Here is a 19644-nt window from a genome sequence, read left to right as displayed (position 1 = left end):
AAAAGGACGGGCTGGATCCTCCAATAAGTGTTCCTCTTTCTAGGTTTCTCCCCTTAGCCACTGATCAACCGTCTTTAAAATGCAATTGTTTATCATGAATGAAGCTGGCAAACTAGAGTGCGAGTAGAGAAATGGCACCCATCCCCAGAAGAGCCCCTCACTTCCCAGATTCTGCACCCGGCCGAGGCTGTGATCTCTATCCGCTGTGTATCCAACTCCGCTGGAACCTGTGTTATCAAGCAGCCACGCTATTTTGTATCGGGAGATGCCTGGAGCACTGACGGAAATTCTTCTAAACCATATGTTGTTTTTATGTTTTAGCATCGTATATGTATATATAATTTGCATAAATACAAAAATAAATAGCTGTCCTGTATTTCTCTGAAGATGGTAAACTCCAAAGAAAGAGGTAGAAATCCTCCCACATCTTGATCTTAATGGCATGGTGCTTGGTATACAGCAAAGACTCAGCAATGTTGCCAGCCCAAACTGACTCTGGGATTTAATAGTTAACAATATATGATGCAAATATTCTTGTTTTATGTACTTTTTTGTCTCCGATGGTGAGAAAGAATGGCAGGTGTTAGAGCAAAAGTGCTACCGCTCTCATGAGCTCACTCTGAAGGTCCCAGGATTCAGGGTCAGGAGACGATAAAATAATTCATTGAAAGTAATGCTTTGTTCACCTGGTGCCCCAGAGAGCAATGCGGCTGCCTCTAAAGTCAGAGGGATCTGGGTCCCAGATTCTAAGCCTTTCTAAGCCTCAGTCTCGTTTTCTTTAAAATTGGTTACCATTTATATGTATTTACCTCGCAGGGCTGTAGAATGTGGTAGCTAGGAGTACAAATTCTAAGTGATGAGGGTCCGGGTTGGACTTTTGACCACTTAGAGCTGAGTGAACCTGAACCAGTGATATGGCCTCTTAAAGCTCCAGTTTTGTCATCTGAGACTCAAAGGTACCCATGTCCTACTTCATGGGGTTGTTGTGAAGACGAGCTCAGATAATCTCGGTAAAGTGCTTAGCATGGGGCCTAACATATGGAAGAGCTCATGAACGCAGCCCACAGTAGTTGTTATAGTAGTAAATGATGTGATGGATATAAAGAGCCTGGTTCTTAGTTTTTTTTTTTTTTTTTTTTTTTTTTTTTACAAACTGGAAACTTAAAACACCTGAAATGCATGCTGTCAAGAAAATTCCAGACATTGCAAATCTCTTTAGAATCCAAAAGTTGGATAGGCACCTGTTACAATAAGAAAGGAATTGTCTTATAAATCCATCCCTCTTCAAAATCGTTTCAGTGCCACAGAGCAGTACAGAGATAGTAAGGCCTGGCTTCTGTACCGCCTTCCTGGCTCTGAAATACTGCCTGCTGGAACACATGGACCAGGGGCCTGTTGTGCTCTGTAGCCCCGGGGGTGGGTGATTACTAGCTGCTGCCAAGGATGGTGGGGAGAGGAAACACAAAAGCAAAATTCTAAATGAATCCATGTAACAGGACAGTGCCAAAAAAAAAAAAAATCTGCTGAGAGGCTGGCCAACCACCCCCTGAAAGCAATGGGGGGCAGTTCACTTTGAACAACGGGCCATCAGTAAGGCCAGTAAGGCAGTTCCATAAGAGTTAAAGCAATAACTAAAATAATGACTTTTATAGATACCTCGCCCAGATCGGATTGCTGGTCATGCTTTTTTTTTTTGTTTTGTTTCTTCAAAGATACACCCACGCACCTTTGGCAGTGTTATCCTCAAACGACAAGATGTTACTTCTAAGCTGCAAGACCTCAGGCGCTATGTGTCCTCACCCACACCCAACTGTCTACCATCTTCGGCACCAAACATATCCCTGAAGACAAAAATGGCCCTTCAGTTCCTGAGCCGTTTAAACTGAAAAACCAGTTAAAGTGCCATTCCCAAAATAAAACAGAAACATGGCCGCTGGCATGAAATATTTACAGCTGTGAGACCAAAAAAAAAAAAAAAAAAAACCCAACAAACCAGAAGAAAGCAGCAGCAAGCCTTACTTGACCCGATAGGCAGGGGGAATGATGCAGTTGCATAAACAGAGAAGCCCTTGGCCCTAAAACCATCCCCTCTTCTGGGAACCCTGCATGCCCCCATTGCTCAGGTGAAAGACCCAGGAGTTGTCTTCAGCTGCCTGCTCCCCCATCCCAATTCCCAGTGACTGACATAGATCCTGCTCTTCCATGTCTAGCACATCTCTGGGTCTGGTATACCCCTTGGGTCCTCATCTCTCACTGACCCAGACAGCAACACAGCTCGCTCTTCCTTCCCGTGTTTCTCCCTTTCCAAACTGCTTCTCACATACATCAGAGTGGTTTGGAAGGTCCTTCAAGCTCTAGCCCTGATGTAAATTGCAGTTTTATCCCTTGCCCAGCCCCAGAGGCCCTCTCCTGGGCCCCCTTCCCTAAACACATCTCACACGTGTGCACTGCCATGCTGTGGCACAGGCTTTTCCCTCCGCACGGGGCTATCTCTGCCTGCCAACTCTTGTGTGCATCCTTCAACACTCAATTCAGATGTTCTCTCTTCTTTCCTAACCCTCCCGGATCCCCCCACCGCCCCCATGAGCTAGACTCGGAGGCTCCCTACACGGTGCTCTCCACCCTTGCGGGGACTCTCAGCAGAGCAGGTTTCATACAATATGGCAATCATCTCCCTGTCTCCCTGTCCACTCCTGGTTGCTGTGCTCAACATGATGCACATGTGGCTCTAAGAGGAGACACAGGAGAGGCTCAGGAAAATAAAAATCTCTTACACTTGTGGGTCCTAGAGACGGGAGGCACTGCCACCATGCAGGGACACAGGGGATATGCCAGCTTTCAGTCAGGGGGCAGAAGACAGGAGCAGAGGAAAGTCTAGGACAGAACCTTTAATGGGGTTTCCTCAGGTAAGGCAAGGCATGGCAGGCTAAACACTTCAGGACTGGTGAGTTTGAATGATTTCTTCAAGCTTTGGGCTATTAGGGTGGTGCCTAGTGGCCTGGTACCAGGCTCTGAGATGGTTAGGGCAGAGGGATATGGTCTCCTGGAGTGCACAGACTGGATAAAGGAGGTATGGCTCTGGATTGGTTAGTCTGCTGCTCAGAGGCCTGCTCCCAGAGGCTGAGCCCTTTGCAATCTCTAAGAGTTGGCTACTTCCCAAAGGGCCAGCCAATAAAATGGCCAGAATGGTTTTAAGATGTCAAAACGTCATTAATATACAGAAGATAAAAAAATATAATGAACTCCCAACCCCCAAACTAAAACCTGGGCTCTTCTGTACTACATTCATGGCCCCTGTTCTAGCGGGACTAGCAGCACGGCTCCTATTCCATCGGTACGTACCACTTTCTAGGTTTTCTACAGCTGGTACTTTCTGGCTCATAAATGCCCTGACCATGCTGGTTAGGGAGCATTTTAAGTATCATCCCCGATCATAACTGCTTTATACCTATTATCACAACCCTGTGAGGTGTGTATTATTATTCACATTTTAGAGATCCAGAAACTAGGCTCAGAGAAATTAAACGACCTGCCTAAATGACATAGTAAATACGGAGACAGAATGCGGAGCCGTGTCTACCTCCTTCCTCTGCCAGACCCTGTGCTCTCTCTTTCCGTCACACCGCCTCTTTGCTCTTTGTTTTTACTTCTTGACTTAGGCATCTAGAACAGCACAGAGCATCCAGCAGTCATTCATTGAATGCCAAATGAATTATGGCATAAACTGCAGTGAAATCGAATATTTTCAACTTTCTCCACAGCTAATATACTCTATGGAACAAAAGAGCGGGAGGTCTATAACCATGTTTTTAACCAAAAGACAACTCAGAATAACAATTGCTTACTTCATCAAAACACAGTATGTCCTTCCCTATAGGAGCTATCTCATCCTAATAGCTACTTACGGAGTGCCTCCCATGGAACACGCACTGTGCTAAGAGCTTTGTGTTCATTATCTTAGTTCATTCCCCCACCAACCCTGCAAGTTAGAAATGATCTCTTTAATCCTCATTTTTTGATGAGGAACCCGAGGCTCGGAAATGATATGTAATATGTCTTATGGCTCAGACCTGGCAAATGGCGAAGCAGGGATCAGAAAAGTTAGGTCACACTCTCTAGAACTCCTGTCCTTTCCACTATCCACACAACCATTTTCCTTTATGTTCACGTATCGTTTGTAGAATGAGTGTGTAGGGTAGGAAACAGACTTCATACTACCTGGAGGTCTCTGAGACAAAATGGTGCTATATCACCGTTAAGTAGCTTCGTCAGTAATGGATTATTGTGGCTTCCGTCTTCCGGGCCCAACAGGAGGCTTGGTCATGGGCTCAGGACCCATCTCCTGCTAGAATCTTATTAGTGCTTCCTCTGCACAAATAAGAACTGGTGTATTGTGTTAAATTGACTGACACAAACAACCATGCTTTATCCAGAAATAGAAAATGCAATTTTCTTTAGCAAAATAGAACATAGGAAGTGGTGGGGGTTGAAATGTCATGCACAGAACAAAGGTTTGGCAGAGGAGAAAGGTTAAAATCAATCACCCTACGGGGGGAAGAAAGGTCTGCAGTATTCTGTAGTAATTATCCACCCAAAGTCACACTACAGAATTGGGAGCCACTGCTACTTAAAACTCTTTAAAAAGGAAAGAAAGAAAAATCCTCATCCCAGAATGTTAATGTTTTACTTTTCATGAATCATTTGGAAAGATCATAGATATACTACTGAAAATAAGAGAGTGCCATTTAAATAGTCTCACCTCTAGTGGTAGGAAGTGACCTTTTCATACAAGAATGAGGTAGGAAAAAACCCAAACTGTTCTCTCAATACCCACCACCACCAGCATATTACTACTCTGACTTGTATGCTAGAGGAAATGACAATTTAAGTGAAAAATAAAGAATTATCTGTCACTACCATTTGCTGGCCAATAACCTTCTCTTCAAGTGGAATGTGTCCATTCCCATTGCTAAGGTTTCACAAATATCAAATCACCGTATAACTTTTCGGGGATTGATGTTGTTGTTGTTACTTTTTCTACAGCAAGGTTTTTCTATTGCTTTCTACCTAAGATTATGAGTTCTGCTAGTTCCTACAAGTGATGTTTTCATCTCAACTCCCACTGGTTTTAATCCCATGACATTCTCCAATTGGACCAAGGGGAAGTTAAGAGGAATCATAAAACAACGACAAAAAAATATTGGCTTTCAAGGTCGTATACTAAGATATGGGTTAAATAGAAAGAGTCAAGAAATACAGTCAATCGAGGAATTATCAGGAAAAGTACAAAGTAATGTTCTGTCTTCTGCACCGTGTCCTGGCCAAGTTGGGCCAAGACTAAATGGTTCACGAGACCCTGCTTCCTGTTCAGCTGAAGACAAGCAGAAGAAAGGGCTGACAGCACGAGCAAGAAATGGGTTAGAGACTGGCCTTTCCTTTATCGGACTGTTTGTTCGTGTAATACGGGATGGCAAATAGAAATATTGAGTCAGATCAGTGAAATCATTTAAAAGCAGAAAGATGCATGGCGCGGTTGGGTCTTGATTTGACCAGGAAGCAGGAAGATTAGGGTAAGGAAATAAACTGGCTCAGGGTTCTCTCGAGTCAAATAGGTCATCACCTTCAATGACCTACATGACAGTATGATTAATAACAGTGATTCCCTACATCTGAAGCCTCCTCCCTGCTGGGTACACTCTGGAAAGTCACTTTTTCTGTTAAATATAGATTTGGTTTCTAAGTCACTTCCAGCTTTTGTTCTCAATTCCTTTTTATCTTGAACAAGTCATACACACCTTCTGAGTATTAACTGTCCTCAGGAACCCAAGTCCTTTATTTAATAAGAGTGATGTGAAATGAAAGATCAGGACTATAAAGTGCACTGACTTCTCAGAAAAATTAGTCTATAAAATTTTTAAGAGTTTTAGTAAAGATAAAAGAATCTTACCATTTAAGAGGGATGGATCTCGGGGAATTTGGGTTTGTTTTTGGAGGCAAAATGCTGCAAGAAGGTTACTGATAAAGAGCATGGCTACAATGCCTTGAGCAAGTTGGTATATTCTCCTGCGGCCTCAATCTGCTCAGCTGTAAAATGGAAAGCCTCCATTCCATGAGGATCCCTAAGTTTCTGGCTGCAACATTCAAGAATTAAATCAGAGCTAAAATTAGAACTCAGGGATCCCTGGGTGGCGCAGCAGTTTGGCGCCTGCCTTTGGCCCAGGGCGCAATCCTGGAAACCCGGGATCGAATCCCACGTTGGGCTCCCGGTGCATGGAGCCTGCTTCTCCCTCTGCCTATGTCTCTGCCTCTCTCTCTCTCTCTCTCTCTGTGACTATCATAAAAAAATTAAAAAAAATATATAACTCAGAGTTTAAGCTTTTTAGTTGTCCATTTAGAACATTCTGAATAGCTGGTTTTGGGGGCTTTTTTCTGCAACTGGGGCATGTACCTGGAAGATAAATTCAATATACAAGAGAAATAACATTTTGTCTCTTCCTTGCTTCCCCTACCCACCCCCGACCCCCCATTTCAGTCCTTAGTCCTCCCCCCAACCTCCCTAACCTCAGTTCCCAGTAAAAGCCAAGATAGGGACGGTCCAAGGCAGACTCTTAGACCGGCCTCTCCATTCAATGGACTCTTGGAATTATTCCGGTTTCTGAATAAGACGGCTTCCTCCTTCACCCCCGGCACTTATCGCTTTGGTCACCCATTAAAAGGGATGAAGCAAAAGCATTGCCCAGCAAGAAACTCGTGCAGCTAGCAGAAATGAAAAGCAAAGATCTTCCCTCACAGGTCAAATCTAACTGACACAACACAGATAAAGCTAAGCTGCCAGAGAAAAGACAGACTCCCAAGCCGAGGAAACCAGGGAGGAAACTATTTTGAGTTCCTTTCACCAAAAACTGTAACATATTTGTGCTTTGTTATCAGAGCCTCCTGGAACTCTCTGGCTTTTCTTTATTAATAATATTATGATTGAAAGATTTTTTTTTCCCCACTTGCTGACAAGCTATTCCCTGATTAGCTGGAATATCCTGGCTCTTTGTAAAACCTGCTGTCCTACTATCAAGGGCTACCTGAGCCCCGGGGGCACCTGAAACAAACAGCTTCTCTTTCTCATTGTGGTCCAGGAGTTTAAGATCCTGCCGGAATAGGCTGCAGTTATTTACAAAGTCTCCTGTTTCCCTGGAGCCCCAGGGCGGTCTTAGCGAGAGAGTGACCTGGGAGCTGCCCCTCGGCCCCAGCTCGCTCCTGCTCCACGCTGCTCGCCAGGAATTGGCTTCCCTCTTCACAGCCCTGCTCAAAACGGGAATGAAAAAATGCCGAAGAGGCCAACTGAAATGAACACTTTTATTCTCTGGGTTTGTTCAGTAGCTAGGGACACACTGATACTCGGGGAGTTAGCACCAAAAAGAAGGAAACTCTGTACCCGGGCCTCGAAGTTTCCACAGGAGAGAGGGGCAAGCAAGCTGGTGGGCCACAGTGAAGGGGAAGGGTTGAAGGGATGGAATTGGGAGGCTTGACCTCCAAAGCGAGAGAAGGTTTAAATGGGGGGAGGGGAGCGAGTTAATGGGCTGGGAATTCTTTGGGAATCTGGGAGAATGGCAAGCCTCCTTTCCAGTCCCACAAAAATGTGGAGGTTAGGGGAAGATCGGTCTTCAATGAGAAGCAATTTGGGGAAACAACATCCTGAGGAAGATGAAGGTTTTAAATTCTGGCTGAATAGCACTCTGATGAACAGCTGAGTGCGGGGGGGGGGGGGGGGGGGGGGGGGGGGGTAACTGTTAACAAAGCAAAGAATGTTTCTGTGCGCACAATGGAAAGGATCCAGCGGAGTGCGAATATTTGGAGGAACCAGAGTAAAGGAACTGTGAAATAATCAGGGAATTTGGACTTCAGAGGGATGGGCAATTTGACAGAAATGAAGGAGCAGGGCTTTCTTGGAGGTGACTAGTCTTATCTGGTCTAACTTTGGCTAATTAGCCAAACGTTCCAAAGTTCAACAGAGAGAGAGAGTGGGAGTGGCCATGCCCTTGGCAAAGATGTCCCTGGTTTATTTTTAGAGAAAATAAAAGACCAGTGGGGGCTGAAAGGAGATAACCATGTCCATAAACACATATGTACATAAAACCAGAGTCCCTGCTTCCAAGGAGCCCTTCCATGCCAAAAAACAGGAGCCCGCTGCCCTGAAGCCTGGCCCAGGTCAGGTAGTGAGATCTGATTAGGGTTATAAAGATCCAACATGCTGCTCCTGCTGAGAAATAGGAAGCGAGGTATTACTAAACTTTCAACACTGATAGAATTCTGCATTCACTGAACTCTCAGCATGCTTTACTAGAACAAGTAATAATCCAAGAGGCAGGAGACTTGAATTCTGGTCCCAGCACCCCAACTGACCCTTGAAGGAGAAAACTGCCAAATCCAACACTTGCCTTCCGTCACCTTGCCTCTCCTCCAGGAGCTGGTTTCTGCCCTCACCCTTCCCACGAGTCTACTTAAGTGAAGGTCACCAATGGCTCCACCCTGCCTGACATAGATGCTAGCAACGGATACTTTTCATTCTTACCATGGCATCCTCTCATTCCCTTGATTTCCACGAGTCAAGCTTGCCTGCTTCTTCTCCACTGGAACCACTCCCCAGCACTAACTGCTAGTGATGCATGAACCATCACTAATCATCTTTGTATCTCAGGTAAGTATTAATGATTGTTAAAAAAATAACTGAATAAGATACCTTTATCACTAAGTTTCTATTTCATCATCTTTTCAAACTCTAAAATATCTGATTGTGTGATCTTCTTACGGTGGCTTCATGGATTCAAGAATCCAATATCCTCATTCAGGGAAAAGACTCCACAGAAGATTCTAGAATCGTATATTACATGAAAAAGGATAAGTCAGAATATAGTCTCCTCTCCCTTTCAACATCCCCAAAAGAAGGTATCACCACTTTTAGGTTACAGATACCAAACCTTTGGATATGTAACACCATCTGCTTAATAAATAGGTATTAATGTCCAGATACACATTATGTAGATATGATAAATATAATGGCTTTAATGTTATCATTATCTCATTCTCTCTAAAATGTAATCTAACTTATTATGCTATATATTGTAATAAAATCCAACTTCAATTTGAGTAAATAGAACTGTTCTTTTTAGCAGTATCTGCTTATGATGCTTAATGATAATTATACAGATCTATTTATATAAACAGATTAAAAATGGCTGTGCTGTTTCTATGTCAATTCATTTGTCATGGCTCAGTACATAATTCCCTACACTCATTCTTTCTAGAAATAAAAATAATACATCCTAATTAAAATAAAACTAGAATAAAGTCAGGAAAGTAGAAAGATGATCTTGATCACACCAAGTCCCAATATTGAATGGCATTAGATGATCACTTGGTTCATTTCCCTTTCAGGAGTTCTCTTAAAGTTTTTATTTTACAGAGGTTATTTAAATATCTATATATAGTGTATATATAGTTTTTGGGGGTTATATATTTATATATATATATATATATATATATATATATATATATAAATAGAATATATTTATCATCCTCCCTGAAAATATTAATACATGATCATAAAGGTATTCGGGAGTAAACTGTCACTTCTAAACACATCTTACAGAGAGCATTCACATGGTTTTTAAATAGAAATCTCTAAATATATTATTCACAGTTTACAGTGGTAATGTACCTTTTAAACAAATTAAGCTAAATAAAGTACTCAGAAAATTAATGCTATTTAACATCCCATCAAATCGATGTAAACACTACTCACACCTCTTCTTTCTCAATGGCTAAATCACCAAAAACAGATGCCACCACAATGTCAGCAGCACAGGCTCAGAGAAGCATGTGGAGAGCCAAGCTCAGATGTTAGGTCATCCTCAGCCACTGTTCCTGGCACAGCTGTCCTCCCAACATTCTAGTGGATACATCTTAGAGTTCTAGACTCCAGGAAAAGAAAAACAGAGCATCTAACTTTTCTTCTTAGGCTGCTGCCTAAAGTTCTTCTGGATTTTAGGACCGAGTGTGAGAGCTCTTTGAAGGAAGGATCCATGTCTCATTCACCTCTGTATCCAGGGACTAGCACTTCACATGGTACAGAGCCAAAGCTCTAGTATTATTTGTTGACCAGTGAATAAAGGCTATGCGCAAGTGACCAATTAGGAGTAATTTCAACTGCAAGTGGCAGAAAATACAAGTGCAGATATATATATATCTCAAGGCAGGTATCTCAACTACCAGGCCAAGGTAGTTGCTGAGGTTTGTTCAATGGCTCAGCAATGCCAGGGCTGATGTTTCTAAAATTCTCTGGGCTTTCCCTTTATAGTCTCAAGACAGCTGTATTTGCTCCAGTCAGGAATCCATGTTTAAGGCATGAATGGGCCTTGAAAAGGCCCTGGTTGACTGACTTCCAGGTAAACATCATTAGCAGTATCACCTGACTGCCCCTACTTGTGAGGGAGCCTGGGACAGTGATTCTCTCCCTGAGCTGGGCATACAATCTGGATTCTGTTAGCAAGGAAGTCAGGAGAAATGAATGGTGGATAGGAATCTAGCTGGGTCTGTCTCAACAAATACCGTCCCTCCCTCTCCCATCCTCTTAAAGTCTAAAGGATAAGAGAAGTATACACTGAAAACACTGTAAGATATCCAAAAAACATACTTTTCACTGCAAGGTTCTTTAGGTAAGATCACTCACCGACCGGCACTTTTGATGACTGTGATCTGGTGAATCAGAGGCTGTGGGTAGTTCACTGGAGAGGTCGATCAAGAAACCTGAGAATGCACATGTGGTACACTCAACCCCATAACATGTCACCATCTCCTCTCTTTGGAAGGGGACCTAAAACAGGATAAAAACTTAAATTTGACTTGTCCAGGTTAGCTGAATTATATATGTATTTCTTTGGTTTTGATGTTATTTGACATTTAAGAAATGATTTAGAGGATTTACTAAGGAATTGGAGGAGGCTGTCTAACCTAATCACTGTACTGTGCACCCTGTGCTTGAAATTTTTAGCGACGAGAACCTTTCTATACATTATAAGGTGGCCTATTCAACTTTTGAATTCCCCTAATTATCAGAAAAGTCTTTCCTAATTGCAACTGCATTTTACCTCTCAGTACTATAAGCCCATTGGTTCTAATACTATTTTCTAGAGTGACCAGAATTAGCTTGCCTCTCCTTGAACGTGAGAGACAGAACTTCAAATAAATCAACAAAGTTACAACACCTGTTCTCTTAGTGAAACAGCACAGACCCTCAAACTCCTCCTAAGCTGGCCTAGCTTCCCTACTCCCCCCGCCCCACCTCTTCTTTTCCTCTCTGGACACTCTGTCCTAGTGTACAGGCTCTGCAACAAGACAGTAGGTTAGATGGGCTCCAGCCATCCCCGAGTGGGAGTCTACAACCAACCTTGGTGTCACATGTGTTAAAATTTCTGCCGGGAAAATTCACCTATTGGTTCTGGTCCACAGTTCTAAGCCTAAGAAAAATTATTTTAAATTCTCACTGATCAAACACAAGTTCTCTCTCTCAATATATCTGCCAGGCAAGCCCTCCATAATTTCATTTAAGTCATTTGAAAAAGGAAAACAAGGTTCAACAAGACTGGGATAATATGCGATGATAGCTCTTCCTTCAGGTTATCAAGTTATTAATATTTGGATGACTTGGCTGCTAAACTATTACTATACTTCAAAAGATAACTCCACATTTCCCCATTTCATGCAGAGCTCCTAGAATTCCCCTTTCCATATCTTCAGTATGTAATTTAGAGCCATCATCATGTTATTTATCTGCCATGTTCTCCATCCCATTCTGAATAGTACTGCACAGATGGCTAGCACTTCCTTAAAAGTTAAGTAGGAAAATGAGGGAGGGGAATTAATATGTACGTCATTTAGATCTATATATCTCCTAATCACCCTATGAGGTTTTAGAATGCCCTCGTCCTCCATTTTTCAGATAGATTACAAAAAAGTTCATTGTAGTTAAAGAAATTTCCCTTAAGAATTGTGTAGGTTTTTTTTTTCTTAACATGTGATTTTTCTAGACCACTTCCCCAATTCTCCTGCAGCAATGAGGAGTCCAACAATTATTTCAGTTCTGACGTGAACCATCCAAAGTTAGCACAGACCCCAGAGCTTAAGGGTTCGGTCCCACAAGACTGCCCCCACTTCAGAAGCCAGATAACAAATGGGGGACTCAGGCTACCCACATTTCTGCCAGGCCAACTGCCAATTCAGTATTCTTTTTTTTTTAAGGTTTTATTTATTTATTCATGATGGACAGAGAGAGAGGCGCAGAGACACAGGCAGAGGGAGGCGCAGGCTCCATGCAGGGAGCCCAACATGGGACTCGATCCTGGATCTCCAGGATCACACCCTGGGCCGATGGCGGCACCAAACCACCGAGCCACTGGGGCTGCCCTCAATTCAGGATTCTTATTACTTATTCGAGTTTGTTAGTTCCCTAGAACAACACTCAGAACTCAGGAAAAGATTATGGTTAAAGGATACCATTCATGGACAGCCAAATGAAAGGGATGCACAGGGCAAGGTCTGGGGTGCTAGGGGAGGGTGGTGCAGAACTTCCATGCCTGCTCCACGTGTGCCATCTTTCTAGTACATCAACATGCTTAGCAATCCAGAAGCTCCCTGAACCCCATCATCCAGGGGTTTTTATGGAGGTTTCATGATATGTGCACAACTGATTAAATCATTGGTCATTGGTAACTGAACCCAACCTCTAGCCCCTCCCCCCATCCAGGAAGTCAAGGGGTACAGATGAAAGTTTTAGCCCTCCAAGCACATGACTGTGTAGGGACTCCTTTCCAGGAGGAGTCACCTCATTAGCACACAAAAGACAGTAAGTTCCAAGAGTTTTAGGAACTTGGAGTTCTAAGAGACAATGGACAAAACCCAAATATTTATTTTTTTAATTATACCACAAAAATCACACTGTCCCTTAATGGTGTTGCTACATTTCAAACTCAGGTCTGCCTATCACTGAATTCCACATCCTTCTCTTACAACAAACTTCCTTCTGATGAATCAAATCTTTAAAAAAATTGAATGAAAGGCTATATTAGTGCAAGATATTTTAGGATGTGCACCAAGTAGAAATATCCTGTGTCAAAGTCACATCATCTGAAAAATGGTAATCAAGAAAATGAGTCTTGAGAAATTTGTTTTTCTTATTCTGAATAATCGTGCTCAGCACTTTCATTGTCATATTTACCCTTCACTGGCTAAAGCATGTCAAACAGGTAAGGCCTTTGTTCTCAATCAATTATTTTTTTCTAACTGTAGGTTAGGATCCAGCTGATATTTCACATTAACTTTCATATTTATCATTCACCCATAGATCCACCCACAGATTCAATATTGGGGGCTTAATACTGTGCCTTGGAACACTTATTTACAAAAAAAAAATAAATAGGTTTATCACACATACAAATTTTTAAAAATTGTGGGAAAATAGATGGTTTTAGATTGAGTTACTGGCATACCAAAAAATACAGAGTGCTCTCTGTGGGTCTGTTCTTGTCAGCGGTAAAACTGTATGGAAGATATTCTTGGGATGGGAATTAGAGCCTTTTTGTGCTACTCCATTTTCTAAGAGTTTGGGGGAATGACTAACATAGTATCCAGTTTAGCAGGAAAAATGGGTTGTAAATTTCCATTCTAAGTTTTTCGCAAACAATGTAATTTATACCATTTGTTGAGTTCCTTTGATGCCAATTACTAATAACCACAGGCACTTTTCAAATCTTTAATTCTTGCAACCAACTCTGTAAGATAGATGTCATACCCACATTTTCCAAATAACAAAACATACTTAAAGGTTGAGAGGCAATCCAAACAGAACCTGTGTCTTTTTTACTGCATCTTTGACACCCTCGACACTCATATCCTTAAGAAACCTTCCCCAATTCAAATATATTTTCTTAAAAGGAAAGGACAGAAAGAAGGGAAAAGGAGGGCAAGATGAGGGTGGGGAGGGGAGGGAAATTAGGAAGAGAAAGGAATGGAGGGCAGGGCAGGACAGGGCAAAACAACTACTCTAAACCAGGGCATCTGGAGAAACAGCTAAATTTCTTGTCTCTTCCTTACTAGAGAACAAAGGTCATGGTGACATTGCATCTCTACTCAAAATGTGTTTCCAAATATCTTGCTCATTTGGTCACCACAGTTATTGAGCCCCTCTTTATATTCAAATATTATAACAAGTAGGGAAAATATATAAGCAATCACAGGAAAAAAAAAAAAAAGCAATCACAGGACACCTGGGTGGCTCAGTGGTTGAGCATCTGCCTTCGGCTCAGGGCATGAACCCAGGGTCCTGGGATTGAGTCCCACATCGGGTTCCCCCCAAGGAGCCTGCTTCTTCCTCTGCCTGTGTCTCTGCCTTTCTCTCTCCATGTCTCTCATGAATGAATGAATAAATAAATAAATAAATAAATTAATTAATTAATTAAATCTAAATACAAATCTACACACACACACACACATATGCATAATCAAAGATAAATTGTTATACTAATGGAACTAACAGTCTAGCCAGGTCGAGAGTATAAATGCATGGAATAATAGGAGACTTTCCCATAATGCTTTAAGGACAGATCCATCCATAGGACAGAGTCTTCTTCTCTAACCAATCTGCATTTGTAAAGAAAGCAAAAAAAACAATAAACACTGAAGGTTTTTTTATTTCACGTGGTGTTTGTCTACATACAGACCTTGACTCTACTTCAAGACCAATGAGAGAACAGAAATTCCTGTGGTCTCTTGGCAATGTAGTTGATCTTGGTCCTAAACTTGTTACCCAACAGAACCTGCACTTCAAACCCTGAGTCCCTTTCTGATAATGAAGCATCCTAAATCCAACCCTTCGCAGAGAGATAAACATCAAGATCCTGTGCCACAGAATAGTGCCTGTTTTTGTTCCCACAGCACAGTAGCAGGCACCTGCAAAAATGATATTGAGAATAAAGTCACACTTCATTACCATACACAATTTCTTGATATTCCATTTCCTGAGGCCTTCATATCTGTTTCTAAAACCAAGGTGCAGACACTCAAATGATAAATGGCTGAACTGAAACCTTCCCATGGGTCCGGAATAGAGGACCATGAAAAAGGCTCCAATTCCCATCCCAAGAATGTCTGCCATATAGTTTTGCAGCTTACAGTCACAGACCACACAGAGCTGAATCTGGCAAGGTTTACGTCGATATTTAACCCCCCGTCCGAAGGACATCTTTAGTTCAGGTCCTTTATGGACAGACATGAGTGATTTTAGTCAGTGTAGACAGCACTTTGAAAAATACACTCTGGTCTGAATGTGTGTACCTGCAAAATTCATACGTTGAAACCCTAATCCCCAAGGTGATGGTCTTGGGAGATGGGTCTCTGGGAGATGATTAGGTCATAAGGGGTAAAGCCCTCATGAATGGGATTAGTGTCCCTATACAAGAGGCTCAGAGAACTCCCTTGCCTCCTGTGGCATGTGAGGACATAAGGAAAAGTTGGCAGCCCGCAAGGCAGAGGTGGGCCCTCACTAAAAAACTGACCATGCTGGCACTTTGATCTTGGACTTCCAGCCTCAAGAACTGTGAGCAATAACTTTCTGCTGTTTATAAGCCCTCTGGTCTATGATATTATCACTGCAGCCAGAATAGGCTAAGACAGCATCTCAGCACACATCTTGAGGAAGACCAGTAATCTCCTTTATGTCCTGGCATCTTCTACCAGTCAATGAATGTTTACTGATTGGTGCTGTATAGCAACATTCACTTTGAGAAGGTGTCAGATAAAGAAGGACGCAACGTGAACTTTGCATTCATGTATTTCCATAAAAGACCATTTAAAAAAAACCTCAATGATGTTTTCTGTATGGGCATCTGTAGGTCCATTTACTTCTACAAAATTTAAGGAGAAATTTCTGTCTCCTAATACTCTGTGCTAAACTCCTATTGGACCCCTCTGTACTTAATCTGGAATTCATTCATCGCGAAGACGTTGGCTAGCTCTCTGCAGACTTTGTTTTTATCTGGCAAACATTTCCTGAGCAGCTACTATAATATAGGCCTTCTGCCCAGTGTTAAAGAGAGACAGATAATAGGACCCAGTTCCCACCACACCTTTAGGCTGCTCACAACCTAAAGGGGCTGTCACACACAGGCAGTTTCAGTACAGTGTGGGAAAGCAGATCTGGTACGTATGATGGAGCATGGAGGGGATAGGCTGGCCAACCAGCCATAAGGGGTAAGAAAAGTCTTTCTTGAGGTAATAAACCTGATCAGGGACTAGAACAGAGTAGTGAGTGCTCAATCAGTGTGACTGATTCTACTTCTAAGAAGTGACAATCAAGTAAAATGCTCTCTTGTATTTTTAACTAGTAAAATGATTTATATGATGACTTTAATGGAGCCTTGAATTTATTGCCAAATGGCCTTGGTCAAGTAACTTAGTCTCTTTTAACTTCCATTTTCTCATCTGTGAAATAGGGATTATTATAATGCCTAACCTCAGAGGGTTGTTTTGAGGGTCAAGTAGAATGATGTACATAAGGCATTTGGTACAGTAAATGCTCATCAAATTGGAATTTTTAGTGACTGCCATTCATGAATCCCTCTTCTTATCTTTGCTCTTGTTAGCTGCTCAGCCAACAGCCTGCCTTCCAAGCTATCTCGATCTCAGTAAACACTGAGATCCATGTTCCTCAAGCTAGCTTGAGAGGAACCAGCTAATATCTAGAACCAAACCCTACGTTATTCAATGAAGAAAAGAACACTTAATCTTTTGTGTATGTGCTTCTGACTCAGTCTTTTCCATAAGATTCATGGAGAGATTTCTCTTTCCTAACACTCAGGCTCTATTCTTGTTGGCCTCCAGAAAGCGAGTATTCTGGGATGCACAGACTAGACATGGATACGGAAACTCAATGACCTATACCAACCACCACTAGCCATCAGGGTAAGGGAACAGATATCTCCCCTGTTCTGTCAAGTGCAGATTAATGAATTAGCCACGGAAACAGGCCAAATGAAATCTGATATCTTAAGTCTATGCAACCACCACAATAAAGCTAAGTGGTTAGGAAAAGCATGGCAAGGCAATAATCATGCTTAAAAGTTACTGGAAACATAAATGAGCTAGTGTCTGCCAAAATAGAGCCTGTGATTTTTTTTCAAGAGGCCTAAGTCTCAGGTTGGTGGTGATTTATACAAAACCCACTTGAGTGGATACACAAGGTCAGCCTGGTAATCAACTTGAAAAGCCTGAAATCAGTATTTGTAATTCAGGGATGGTAAACAAAGGTTCTGTACATAAGTTTAACATGCCACTTTATTAAGTATAGGAAAATAATTTTTCTAGAAGTAACTGAAATTCAGCTCCTACTTAATAAAGGCCATGGCTGAAAGCTGCAAAAAGAAGGGAAGAGTTAATCCCCAATTGTGCCCACATGTGCAGTGGCAGCAGAAACTGGCAGAAAGAGCCCTGAACTAGCCTTGAGTACTATTCTTGTCTCCACGCTCTCTAACTGTGGGCTCCCTGCCAATAACTGCTTTTGTGAAGCCACTAGGAGCTGCTGACTGGTTGCATTTTCTTGTTCATCCAAAAGCTATATTTAGAGTGACAACCCCGGAGATCTGGGGGGCCCTGAGATGGGTCAAGGGATACTGCCCTGCTCTGATCAATAGTCACCTTATAGGAAGCCTCTCTTGACCCAGACCAAGAGAGTGAACTCAATCTTGGAATACAGGGATGGGAAGATGGGAAGAAGGAAGGCAAAGAGGCACCTCATAGTCTCAACCCTATGCCTGTACCAGGGGTAGGTGCTCTCACTTACGTGATCTTAACAATTATGCAAGGTAGATATTAGCCACTTTTCATATTCTGAAACGCGGGGTAGGTTGATTAATATAAAACATTAGACAGAGATTGGAACCCAGGACTCCAAAGTCTACACTACGTCTTTCCATTACTATGGTTCACTGACGTTGCATAGAGTGCCCTCTGGTGGTCAGGGGGACATCTTTTCCGGACATCTAGCCGGAAAGCCTTCTCTAGACCCTTTTTTCTAGAGACCCTGAAAAGACCTGTGCTGCTTTCTGGGTTAAATAGGCCAACAGTATGCCTGGGTTTGAAAGGGACACTGAGGCAGCTGGGGATTTCTGGGCTTGCCTCTGTGGTTCTAAGTACTTTACCGTGCTTGACAAAAATTCTTATTTGTTAGGCATATGAATCATTTCGAGAGAGGATATTTGTTTAGATAAATGTAAGTCTTCATTCCTTTCTCATACTGTCTTCTGTAAAACAGAATTTATGGGTAACATCCATCTTACAGTAATAAAACAGGCTGGGGGACAGGGTTTCAGAGAAAAAAAAAAACTATAAACTCTGAAAAGAAAAAGAAACATAGAATCTTGCAGTTTCCAAAGATATCAACTCACAGAACTCTAGTTCTCACAGAACGGGAGATACAAATTTATCCCCATTTTACAGAAGCTGAAGAGGTTTGGTGATTTGCTAAAGATAAAATGGTTAATAGGAACCAAGCTCCGATTAGGTATTCTGAACTCAAAAGGCATGTCTTTTACATTAAAATACCACTCTCTAATTATGTTAAAAAACTCCTCCCACCTATACAAGAAGGGAGGAGGTGATATAAAATTAAGCCACTTTCTTATCCTAAGATTTCAGTCATATAAAGAAAAATGAAGGAAAAACAAATCATTTTACCCCAATGGAAGGAAAGGCAGGAAGGGAAAGTGGCAATACACAAGAAAGGCCCTCTGTGACATAAGTAGCAACTGAACGGAGTTTTGTGTGAAAGACATCAAGAGTTCCAATCAGAAATTAGGCAGAGGAGCAAAAAAAGGCAGGTTGGGGGGGAATCAGAAATATACCCGACTACAGGTTACATGAGAGCTGATAGTGGAAGATAGTGCTGGAAAAACTGACTGGATGATCTGGAATGGCCAAGCTAGGTCAAAGCATTAGACCTTTATCCTGCCAATGAGGTGGAATCATTGAGGATTCTGAGCAAAGGATAAAATGATCTGACCCATTCAAGTCTGTGATTACTAGGAAGGGCTGGTTGAAATGAGGAGACATTAGTAAGTGCTTAGGAAACATTAGTCTCAATACTGATAAGGCAGAAAGGGAGCCCTGGCAGGAGCACATCGGAAGGGAAAGGTAGGCAGAAATGCCAGACAAGTGACATATGTAAAAAATTGATAGAACCCTGTGACTGAGTATGAGGAGGCCTCGGTGGGGGTTGAAATCAAGAGCTATCATGAAGCACTGACCCCAGCTGATGTAATGGATAATGGCAAAACTAAGGAAGACAAAACAGGGAGAGAAACCAGGGTGGAAGGGAATATGGTAAGTTTTGCACATGCTGAGTATAAACAGCTTTGACTGATTATTCAGACTGAAATGTGAGGTAGGTCTGGAACCTGAGAGGAAAGTCAAAGCTAGAGACACAGGAATCAAAGCATAGGGTAGGTAGAAGAAGTAGATAGAACAGCCAATGGAGAGAGAGACAAGAGTCAAATGCAGAAACCCAACAGACCCCTAAAGAAAATACACTGAAAGAGAGAATGG

The 19644-nt window shown here is 42.2% G+C and overlaps 1 long non-coding RNA gene across 1 annotated transcript in view; it reads right to left on the bottom strand.

The window, feature by feature from the left end:
* Positions 1 to 10859, bottom strand: part of LOC112927584 (uncharacterized) — a 74165-nt gene extending 63306 nt beyond the window's left edge. The window contains exon 1 of the long non-coding RNA XR_011995514.1: positions 10724 to 10859. This is a non-coding gene — a long non-coding RNA (uncharacterized lncRNA). The remainder of the gene's footprint in view (positions 1 to 10723) is intronic.
* Positions 10860 to 19644: the final 8785 nt, after the last annotated feature.

This window comes from Vulpes vulpes, chromosome 12, assembly GCF_048418805.1.
Source record: "Vulpes vulpes isolate BD-2025 chromosome 12, VulVul3, whole genome shotgun sequence".
Lineage (NCBI taxonomy): Eukaryota > Metazoa > Chordata > Mammalia > Carnivora > Canidae > Vulpes > Vulpes vulpes.
The sequence above is the reverse complement of the archived record's forward strand: the minus strand, read 5'-3'. Positions and strand labels throughout refer to the sequence as shown.